The sequence below is a fragment of the Bactrocera neohumeralis genome, chromosome 3 (genome assembly GCF_024586455.1).
Source record: "Bactrocera neohumeralis isolate Rockhampton chromosome 3, APGP_CSIRO_Bneo_wtdbg2-racon-allhic-juicebox.fasta_v2, whole genome shotgun sequence".
Lineage (NCBI taxonomy): Eukaryota > Metazoa > Arthropoda > Insecta > Diptera > Tephritidae > Bactrocera > Bactrocera neohumeralis.
In genome coordinates, this window is record NC_065920.1 from 40,050,467 (window position 1) to 40,061,885 (window position 11,419).

General features: G+C 37.6%; 1 protein-coding gene across 4 annotated transcripts in view; it reads left to right on the forward strand.

Moving 5' to 3' along the window:
- The window catches only part of LOC126752522 (dual oxidase), an 81,598-nt gene that overhangs the window by 19,242 nt on the left and 50,937 nt on the right, over positions 1 to 11,419 (forward strand). The window lies entirely within an intron of this gene.

Consider the following 11,419-nt stretch of genomic DNA (forward strand, 5'->3'; position numbering starts at 1 on the left):
ATTTTTTTTTGTAGTTTACCCAATAATTATAATCTTTTGATAATTTAAAGATGCCTAATCAAATCAACAGGCAAATGAAAAAATGAGCAGCCCCTAATGGGCACGCCAAAAACACACAAAAAATAATATGCGACAGCTAATTTTAAATTTTTGGCGAATTTGTTAAATCCTACAAAATCATATGATATAATGCATAGTGGCTTCTTCAGGCTTGGAATGCGTAGTGATAAAAATTTGAAAATATCAAAACCCCATTGACTTTCCCACGGAAACTTGTTTGATTAACGGAACGAAAATTTTTTTGAAATTTTGGGTTGTTTTAAATATAAAAGAAAACATTTTTGGTTTTTATACGACCCTTTGTTTAGTGAAGTAGTAACGGTTTTATTGAGCCCAAATTTTCTTAAAAAATTTTTTGTTTTTTATATTGAAAAAAGTTTTGTGGGGACGTTCCGGCAGGATTCACCACCTGGGACCCCCAGCCCAGGTTAATGAAAATTTTGTTAAATTTATATATAATCATTACATACCTTTTTGTTTTTCCCCAATTTTTAGAATAAATTTATTTTTCCCCTATCAGGCAGTTAATTTGATTTTTCTTTTTTCCCCGTTATTTTATCGTCAGCTTTTCCCCTCTGTTTTTTTTTTCCTTTTTGGTTTTTGCTTTCCCCAAACCATCAAAAAAAGTATCAGTTCCCTTTTTTGTTCTTTTTTTGGATTAACCGTCTTTTTTTTATTAAGAAAAGGTGGGGACTGAACTGGACAGGTGTTCGGGATATTTTTTTTTTCAGGCGGGCCCTTAAAAATATATGGGGAACCGATAACCTTTCGAAATTTCCAAAATAACAGAACGCCCCCTAAGGGAAAAAAAAGGGGAGCCCCTGCTGCTGGACCAAATAAAATGTGATACTGGATCATTAAAAAAAGGGCCCCAAACCGAGAACCCAAAAACGGGCCTAACAGTTTTTTTGGGAAAAAAAATTTAAAAAGAGCTGGAGCATGATGGCCCGGCCCAAAAGGGGAAAAACTATGCGCAATTTAGAACATTGTATTTTGCTGAAAAAACCCCCATAGAAAGTGTTAGAGGAAAAATCTAAGTTCTTTTTAGTGGGGAAGTACAAAAACATTGGAGGCAACAGGTTTTTTCCCCCCAAAAAAAACCCAAAAAACTAAATGAAAAGGACAACTATCATTTTGGAGCCCAAAAAAAACCAAACCCCAAAAGGATCCGACTTTAAAATTCAAATGAAAATGGGGGGCTTGGTTAAAAAAACCGATGGAGAAAAAAATTTAAAAAAAAAACCGGATGCATATTATTAAAAAAAGGGGGGTCGTATGCAGATATTCTGCGAAAAAAAAAAAGTGACAGGACTAAAGGATGGTTATTTTCTTGTTAAAAAACGCAAAGGGGCCCTTTTCAAAAAAAATGGGCAGACAAACAGTTTTCCCAAAAGCCCCCTGAAGGGGTTGGGAGAAATGTATGAAACCTAAAACCCACAACTTCGTTGTAAAAGCCTGGACAAATTAAAGAAATTTCCAGCACTAAAGGGGGTGGGGAAATCAAAATCTAGAATAGCAAATGTCAAAAGTCTCAAAAAACGCGTGGGGAAAATAATTTTTTTGGGCCCTAAATGCTAAGCCCCCAAAACTGGGAAAAAAATAAAGATTGGGGGTGATCTGTCGCCTTAGGCTCCTTTTCCCCGGTTTTAAAAGTGTTCCTCTGGGCCCACATGGCCCAAAATCGCTTTTGGGAAACAGATTTTTCCCCACACTTTTGGGAACCCAGGAACGGGGAAAAACGTGAAAACGTTCAGCCGGGGCCCCAAAAAGAGCACTTGTTTGGGGGGAAATTTTAAGTCCCCCAGATGACGAAATCTCTAAGAAAAGAGGATATACAACTGAATTAATCATTGCGCCACAAGACCTCAAATCAGACAATCAAAGGGGAGGATCACCCCCCTTTAAGGAAAATACCCAGCGCCCGGGAAAGCACATGTTGCGACAAATCGAAAAGAAAAAATATGGTCCGAAAAGGGGCACCTTTAAACCTGCCCCAAAAGGGGCTTTACATGGGCGAATATTCAGGATTTTTTTTGAAATTTTTGGCCGTCCCGGGCAGCTATCACAGAATTCAAAAATTTCCTTTGGGTTTCTTTAAACCAGAGGAAAAACCCCATAAAAGCGGGGGATTTTTGCTTGGGCAGGGTGGGGGGCAGTGCAAAACCGCGGGGGGGCTAATTCATGAAACTAGTCAAACCCCTTAAAATAATGAACACCGGAACTAAACACTTTCCAAAGGAAAAAAGGATCAATTGACTTTTGTTTGCAAAAGATTCCTGAGAGGGACATTAAGTGGGGGGTCTGAATTTTCACAAACCAACATATGGCAATTAACCAAATCTCTCTCGGGCAGGAACTTTTGGGAGGGAAATTTTCCCAAAACGAAGCTGGGGAAAAAAGTTCGACCCGACCTGGGAGTAGTCTGGAGCGCTCAAATGGTGCAAACCCCCCTTGGTGGCGCATTCAAAGATACCCGGGATGCGATTCCAATGCAGAACTCACATCACAACAAGCGGCGCCGATTTGGTGGAATGAGGAAAATTTTCCCCTGGAAAACCAACCAGAGGGTCTGCAGGAAGTGGCAAAGAAGAAAAAACGTTTGGGCAGTTTTAAAAACAAGGTTTTTTTTTCGGAAGCCCGAAGAAAAAACATTTTTTTAACAGGAGGGCAAACATTTACCTTTTTTTAAAAAAAAATCTGTATGTCCCGTTTAAAAAAAAAACAGCAGCAACCCAAGCCTCTTTTGGGAAAAGCGTCGGGTTTTTTTTAAAAAATACAATTTCTTTTAACGAGTAACAAAAGGGAATCACCCCAGTACGGAGACGAAATCGGCAAAGTAAAAAATCAAACCCAAAAGGGCCCGGATTGGGTGGCAACCCAAAAGGGCCGAAGGGGAAAAAAAACTAAAACCCCTATTTTCCAAAAAAAAACCTTTATAAAAGGTTTCGACTTTAAATGGTTTGGGTTTTCTAAAACCAAAAAAACCGAAAACCTTCATCTACCCTCTTAAAATTACAATGGGGAAGGTTCGAAAAAATAAACCCGGGGGTTCAATCCAAAAGCCCGGATTATCAGAAGACAATACCTTTATAAAAAGAATCCCTATTGACCCTAGAAAGTCTCTTTTGCAAATTAAGAAGGGCAAAAAATGGAAATTTACAAAAAATTTCGCGCTATTCCGGGTGTCAAATGGTTCAACTCGGCGGGAAACCCGTGCCCTGGGGAAAAGGCCCGAAACCTCATAAACATATTAAAATATTTTTTTAAAACGGGGTGATTTTTGAAAGGGGCAAACAAAAACCCCTTTTCGGTGGGTAGGGGTCGTGTTGGCCCACATTTGGAATATTTGGGGCGGGTGCTAAAAGACAAAAAAGGAAGTTTCAGTTTTGGATGACTTTTTTCTGATGGGCCAAACTTTACCGAGAAAAATAAATTTCAGGTTAAAATTTTCCCAATGGTTTTTTTTCTGGGGTCTGAAACCGGGGGAAAAAAAAGTTTTAAACTGAGGAAAAAGGGAAGAAAGGTTCCTAGGAATTTAGATTTTAAATTTAAAATCGGGGGTAAAATTTATTCCAAATTAAAATTTAAAAAAACATGTATTTTCCGGAAAAAAATTTAAATCCCATCAAGAATGATGACCAATAGGGTTGGGGGTTCCCCCGGCGATTTTAAAAAAATGAGTTCCGTAAAAGGGTATGGATACAGGGAATGGATAAAATCTTTTCAACAAATAATTACGGCCCTGGCTTTCTCAATTGGAGTAATAATCTTTCGATATAAACCAAAACCTGCTGAAGTTTGCCAGCATGCCGCCCTTTTTACTGGGGACAAACTCGGGTCTTATTATCAAGCCTAAAAAAAGTATCGGCGGACAGATGGAAAACGGCATTAAAAAGGCAGGGGGGGGGGAAATTCCCCCAAAAAGGGGTTGGGCCCATCGACATGGGGCATCCTCGTGGATGAAGAAGATTAGGGTTAAATTGCCCAAATTTGTGGACATGGTTTAAATACCTTTTAAAATTTTTTGTTTTTATCCGCTTCCGGCTGGGAGTTATAAATCAACTATCATTTTTTGCCTCGATTTAAAAAAAAGGAAAAACTAAAAAACCCCATGGTAGTTTTAAAACCCAAAATTTTTGGCATCGGGTTTATGATGATAAATGAAACTTTGGCGTCCGATCCCAAAAACAAACTGAGTTTTTCATAATCCCTCAGTCCACTAGGGCTTAAAATTTCCGCCTCCCCCAAGTTCTTAATTGGGGGCCCGGGGGAGTCTTGGTTGGGATGGGTTAGGGTTTTGCGGGTTAAGTTCCTTTCACTTTTTATTTTAAAAAAAAAAAATTGGGTCTCTTTAAAATCACCCTTGGTTTAACCCGATTTTTTAACAACAATAAAATTTTAAATTTTTGCATTGACGGAATCAACGTCAAAATTTGGTTTGTCAAAAAACCCCTTCCGCCTTTGGTCTTTGAATTTCGCACAGGCGTAAAGCGCAGAGCCTACATCTGCAATACCATACATCTTTGAAAGTTGTCTGACATAACCCACAAAAACGACGCTTTGCAGGCGATTGCCTGGATATCGCGTTCAACATTTATAGACGTGTAAACATGGAGTTCACTAACGCCGAAATTCACGCTACTCTAAAGTTTTCCTTCATTAAAGGAACGTTCCGTGATTAATGGTGCCTTTAGATTGTACACTTCGAACTGCAGAGGAATGGTTTATTTTGCTCAGAGCGGTTTTGAAAACGACACCATGGAGGCTTGAAGCCGGCGGAAGACCTCTGACGACGAATTAATGATCAAACCAAGCGAACACACGAGTTAGACCCGCATGCATCCGTGACATCGCCCAGAAGATGGGAGTTAGTCATCAGACCATTTTAAACCATCTGCAGAAGGCCATACGAGAATATCTAGCGAAAACGGTTGTGGTCGAAGACTGTTGAATCGTCTCAAACAGCCGCCGATATGTACACGGCCAGGAAGGTTTTTGCTGTGTGTTGGTGAATTAGAGGGAATCACCGTCCGCGAGTCGGGTTCGGCACATGACCAGACGCTTAATTCTACCATCTACAGTGAACAACGGGACCGCGTGAAGCAGGTGATCGACCAGAAGCATCCAGAATTGGCCAATGGTGGAAGGGTAAGGTAGTGTTCCACCAGAGGTCGTCAGACTAACAGCAGCTCCCCTGGGTTATTATTCCGTCAGAAGCTATGGGAGCCGGACAAGGTTTATCGCATCCACCATCCTCCATATAGCCCGGAGATAGGGCCAAGTGATTACCACCTGTTCCTGTCCATGGCGAACGCCCTTGTTGGTGTAAAGTTGAACTCAAAAGAGGCTTGTGAAAATTGGCTGTACGAGTTCTTCGCAAATATGGAGAGAGGCTTCTAGGAGGGGTGTTATGAAGTTGCCATCTAGATGAAAACAGATTATCGAACGTAACAGGGCATATTTGAACAAAATCTGATTACTTTAACACTTTTTAAAAGCATTGAATAAAGAGCAAAAAAGTTGAAAGGAGGTATATGACAACCTAAGGCAAACGAGTTATGTGGGCAAAGGTGATAATTCTGGATTATACTTGTAATAACTGGTGGTCTCGCAAATTCGTTATTGATTTCATTCTTGCGTTATTTATGTACGATAAAATGAGTTGATATTTTTCAATAAATGAGACCTCAAAGAGGATATTGCTTAAATATCTCAATACATATTGGGACACGTCGAAAAGCTCTTTCGTATTTCTAATCAACTTTATCGTTTTTGGATATTTATACTAATAAATAATTAAACAGATATGTACCATTTTGGTCGTCCACTTTTGCCATTTTTTCAGCAGAGAGACATTATTCTGGTAGTGCAAAACTTTCACCAGTGTAATCGAAATTTCAGAACGGAAGCGACGAACTGCTGTTGTGCTACACGAACTGCTAAGCATCGTTATTTACCGATCAAAAAACAACTTAGTCTTCATTTTTTGACATGCAAAATTAGACGCTGTAAACATTTTGGGTGCTCTACCAGTGTTTGCAACAATTTTCATCAAGTAATATTCACAGTTCCTCAACCCAAAATCACAAATTCATCGAATAGACTTTCACATGAGAATCGCTCAAAAACCAACTAGTAAGGGAAAATAGTGAATTCAAGTGCACTAATCAATTGATCAATAATCAAACGAAAAACTTTTGATAACCAAGAGGTTGTCCAGTTTTATTAAAAGGTTACACATTCGGTGACTGAGAATCTGATTAGAGGTTGAATTTTCGAGTATTTCGAGTTTAAGCGGAATCGCGGATTTTAAAAATTAGATGGTTCTGACAACCAATCTGATTAGATTTATGAAAATTTTCAAGTATTCTGGTGAATACGAGCAAATAAAAAAATGTTGATCATTTAAGGTTAATGCACCGATGGGAACGAGTCAGATCGGAACGCTGTTTGACTGGCAGATATTGATAATCGTGATCATTGCAATTGCACGATATCAAAGACACAACATGTTGAACAACAACACACGCCGGTCACTTAATGAAGACGTTGATTTTTATAATAAACTCAAGCGCAAGCGCAACGAGAAAAGACATTGCAACATGAGCAGAATTTAGAATTATCTGGAAAGATGAACTGACGTATAATCAAACTGAGTTTGGTATCACGATTGAATTTGAGTGCAGACGTCGTTTATCACAATCACTGAAATGCCATGGCTGGAGCAATTTCAGCAAGAATCACAAGCCTTGTTACTTGTCGCATGGCGATTTGAAGCGAAATGGAGTTGTTGAAAGCAAATACTTAAGTCAAAGGTAAGCCATTAATAACAGATTGGAACAATAATCATGATAATGCGAATACATAGGTGTGGTGTAAGTGAGTGCAAAAAATAATGCAAGAACATCTGGAATGTAATGAACACATGTAATTTCAGATAGAGCCCAATAATGGCACAACCCATTTGAATACACACACACACAGTAAGGCAATTTAAAGCAGCACGATATGCTTCATCGATCAAAGAGCGTTAATCTGATGGAACCACAAACACAATGCAATATGAAGTGGTAGTATACTAGCAGCTGCACTGGAGAAACTTTTGTTTAATAACAAATATGTATTTGCAAGTATTAAGAAAAAAATGTATGTTATTAAAGTGAAAGTTCTTCAATTTACTTATTATATGAAATATTTTTGCCATTCAGCATTTTGAATTATTAAGAGTCAACCATAAGTCTACAATGTAGAAAAGGCATTCTTGTAAGTGCACATGTAAATAATTGCAATCACCAACTAGCACAAAGTGCTATTTGTGGAATATTTGAATGAAATCTTCGATAAAACAATTGCAGATGTGTGGGTGAGTGTGTGACGTCGAGAAATGCAATCACAACAGACAAACGATTTTTCACTGCTTGAGCGCATTCTGGGAGACCTTTTAAATCGGTAAATAACACTTTACTTGCGCATTTCAAACACACGTACAGTTGCAACGAGACCAATTTCCGGAAAAAAGCTGTGCGAATGACAAGAGTTTGAGTCCCGGAGAGAAAAACAGACTAATCCGTATTTTAATGACAGCTGAACAAATGCACATGCATGTGAAAAGAAAGACCAGCAATGCGAGTAAGGAAGATCTTTTTCTTTGATAACAGAAGGTTTCAAGATAAGTGAGCCCTGCAAGTGCTGCTGTCAGTGTACAGCATTTTAATATGGTGAAAATAGTTCTTCAAATGGCAGAAAGAAAACACCAGGAGAAGACAAACCTGATTTCAATTGATGACTCAGCATTCCATTGCCCGACCATGAAGAATTATTGAAATTAGGTCAACCAAAGCGGCTCCGTTGATTCTATTCAAACACGGCGGCGAAAAATAAGCATTCTTGTAAATACGACGAAAAATGCCCAACGATTAACCACAAATGAACTGAAAGCCTATGGAATATTTGAATGAATTCGATGAAATAATTGCAGATAAAACTGTGAAGGAAGGTTAGACGTCGAGAAACTGACCAGATATCACAACAGAAAAGCCGTAAAATTGAACGATTTTCTACTCGACTTGCACTCCCGCTTTCTGGGAGCACTCGTCAAGAACTCGGCATAAGGGAACTGTGGGACGGCATTCAAACTCCTGAACTGACGTTGAGCAATAACAAAAGATCCGTCGGGATCGGGAAGGTCCTCTCCGAGCCGTTTGATACCAAACGAGGTTTCAGACAAACCGACTCGCCATCGTGCGACTTCTTCAGTCTGATCGAGCAGGTACAATCTTTTATAAGAGTGTACAGCTGCTGGCGTGTGCCGATGATATTGATATCAATGGCCTCAACACCCGCGTCGTTAGTTCTGCTTTCTCCAGACTGGACAAGGAAGCAAAGCAAATGAGTCTGGAAGAGCGAGGGGCAAGACGAAATATCTCCCTGTCATCATATAACAGTCGTCGCACTCGCGACTTGGCTCTCACGTCACTGTTGACAGTCATAACTTGAAGTCGTAGATAGTTTCGTCTCTCTTGGAACCAGTATAACACCACCAACAATGTCAGCCTGGAAATCCAACGCAGGATAACTCTTGCTAACAGGTGCTACTTCGGACAGAGTAGGCAATTGAGAAGTAAAGTCCTCTCTCGACGAACAAAAGCCAAACTCTATAAGTCACTCATTATTTCCGTCCGTTCCAGTAACTTTAGCTGACCTGTGCTATTCTGCATAATACGAAAGGTTATCATAACTACATCAGATTCTGACAATAGGTGCTTTGGTAAACACTTAGTAAAAAGATGAAAAACTTGTTGAGCAAGTGGAACAAAATTTGGAATCTGGACGAGGTAAGCTTCAATTTGGAAACAGGAAAAATAAAATTAACGGACTGTGGGAAAAGTTTCGAACATAAAGGTTCGTTACAATATACTATTCTAACGAATATAAATCCATTTGTGTATAAATATGGTGTTCATAATATATTGTAACAACCCTAGATTTTTTAGTTTGATTAAAGTTCTTAATATCCATTATTGATAACTACTGGCACCGCAGAAACGGAGAGTTTGTGGTAATGTTCCTTCAACTCATTAAGTAAAAAGCAAAACGATTCCTCTTTTAAACGAAAATAACTTATGATCCGTAACAAACATTATTTAAAAGCCATTTCTTTGTCAATAGAAGAGCGAATTATTTGGTGGCTTACTTAGTGTTTAGTTTAATACTTAATCACCTTTTCGTGAGCAATCACTGGTTTTGTATCTTAGGGGGGTATTCTAATCTAGACTTTTGAAAAAAATCGATATTTTTTTTTGCATATTCTTAAAGACTGGACCTTTAAGAATATATTCCCCAAACGAATTCCTATTTTTTACCGACTTATAGCTATTTTAGTAATGTAAGTATAGACTACCTGCAGTTAGACTCAAATCTTTAATCTTTAATCGCGCGAAACTACTATTTTCAACACTTCTGACATGATTTCTCAAGTTCTGATGAACCGATTAACTTGAAATTTGGTGTGGACCTTTTTTATATATCTCTCTATGGTTGGAACTGAGATTATTAAAATTTTGATTTTTACTAATTTTAAAAAATTTTGATTTTTCCAAAAAAACGGGCAGAAAATTCAAACAGTCGCCATTTACTGAAATTTTTTTTTTTTTATCCTAGTTCAGACGATAGCGGCATTTGTACTGATTAAAATTTTTTTTTTTTTTCAGATCACCCAAAGTGTTGAAATCGTGTCAGGAAGGGCGCACCCTTATTTTCAACCCCCGTCACGCCACCATGCCGCAAATAATCAAATTATCACAAAAAATTTTTTTTTTGTATTCTTAAAATATCAATAAATATCTGATAAAAAATTGTATAGTAAAAATGTTCTTAGTTTTTTTATTGGACTTTAAAAAATGCCGTTAAATAGCATTTCTAGACTAGAATACCCCCTTAACTGCTGGTAGGAGCAAGCTACAAGGAAGAAGAAGATTGAAAGTTATCCTCACAAAGGGCGAAATAAGGAAATAAAAAAAAACTAAAAAAACGAAAAACCAACAGAAACTTACGGAAAAATATCAAAATGTTTTTTCTCTGCTTCCTATCAACACTTGAAAAACAATGAATCGATATTTTTCCATAATTCAAAACAATGAAAGTACCCAAAATCAAAAGAAATGCGCTAAATTTCATTTGTACTAGACACATGTGCTTTAAAAGCACTTTCTTCTTATGGCAGTATATATTTTGTGAAAGTAGAAATTTCACTAGCAGCTCTCTCAGCTTTTCAATCTTTTAACTTTGCTTTCTTCTGCTAGTTTTTTTTTCTGCAGAAATTGTGTTAGACGGTAGTTAGTAGAGAAGAAACAAAGCTGCTGATTTCAACTGTTTTTATTGTTTTTTACACAATATTCCACTGTTCAATTACACTGGTCAAAAAATTTGTAATTTTTTTTTGTCACATGAAAATTTATGTCAAACTTTGAATATACTAGGGCCACCAAATAATAATATATCAATAAAAAAAATGTACACATCATGTTTTCTTGTGACATCAAAACATATATTTTCGTAAAAAGTACAAAATTCAGCCACACTTACAGAATTATTTCCTAATATCTAATAGATACTTATGATTTTCTTGAATATTTGGCTTCCGGTAGGTCCCTTTTAAGTCTCCAACCATAGTCTGCTAGCATTCCTGGACTCCATTTCCTTTGATAATGCTTCTCCATTAAGGAAATGTCTTGATGGAACCTCTCACCTTGTTCGTCACTCACAGCACCCAAATTTGCCGGAAAGAAATCCAGATGAGAGTCCAGCATATGTATTTTCAAGGACATATTACACCCCAAAGCTTTAAATGATATCATAAGTTCATTTATTAAATCTTTGTAATTTTCCGCTTTATGGTTACCTAGAAAATTGTGAACAACATTCACAAAACATTTCCAGGCGAGTTTTTCCTGATCATTCAGTTTTACTTCAAAGCTCTTATCCTTCATCAATTGCCGTATTTGTGGGCCTACAAATATTCCCTCTTTGATTTTCGCCTCGCTGAGTTTAGGGAATTTCTCTCTTATAAATAAAAATCCATGTCCATCTTTAGGCATAGCTTTTACAAAATTTTTTTATATCAGGCCAAACTTTTATGCAACGGTGGTAAATATGTCATCGTTCACTAGAAGATCATTTTTAACATTTGTATGGCCTGGAGTTTCACGCTTGGGGCACACTTTCATTGTATAGTGATCTAACTAATGTAAAAAAAAATGTAATTTAGCCAACACAATAGTTAAACAGTCGACTAAATGCAGTTATGTAAACAGAGAAACGTATATGAGGTCAGAAATGAATATGTAGCTGTCACAAGAAA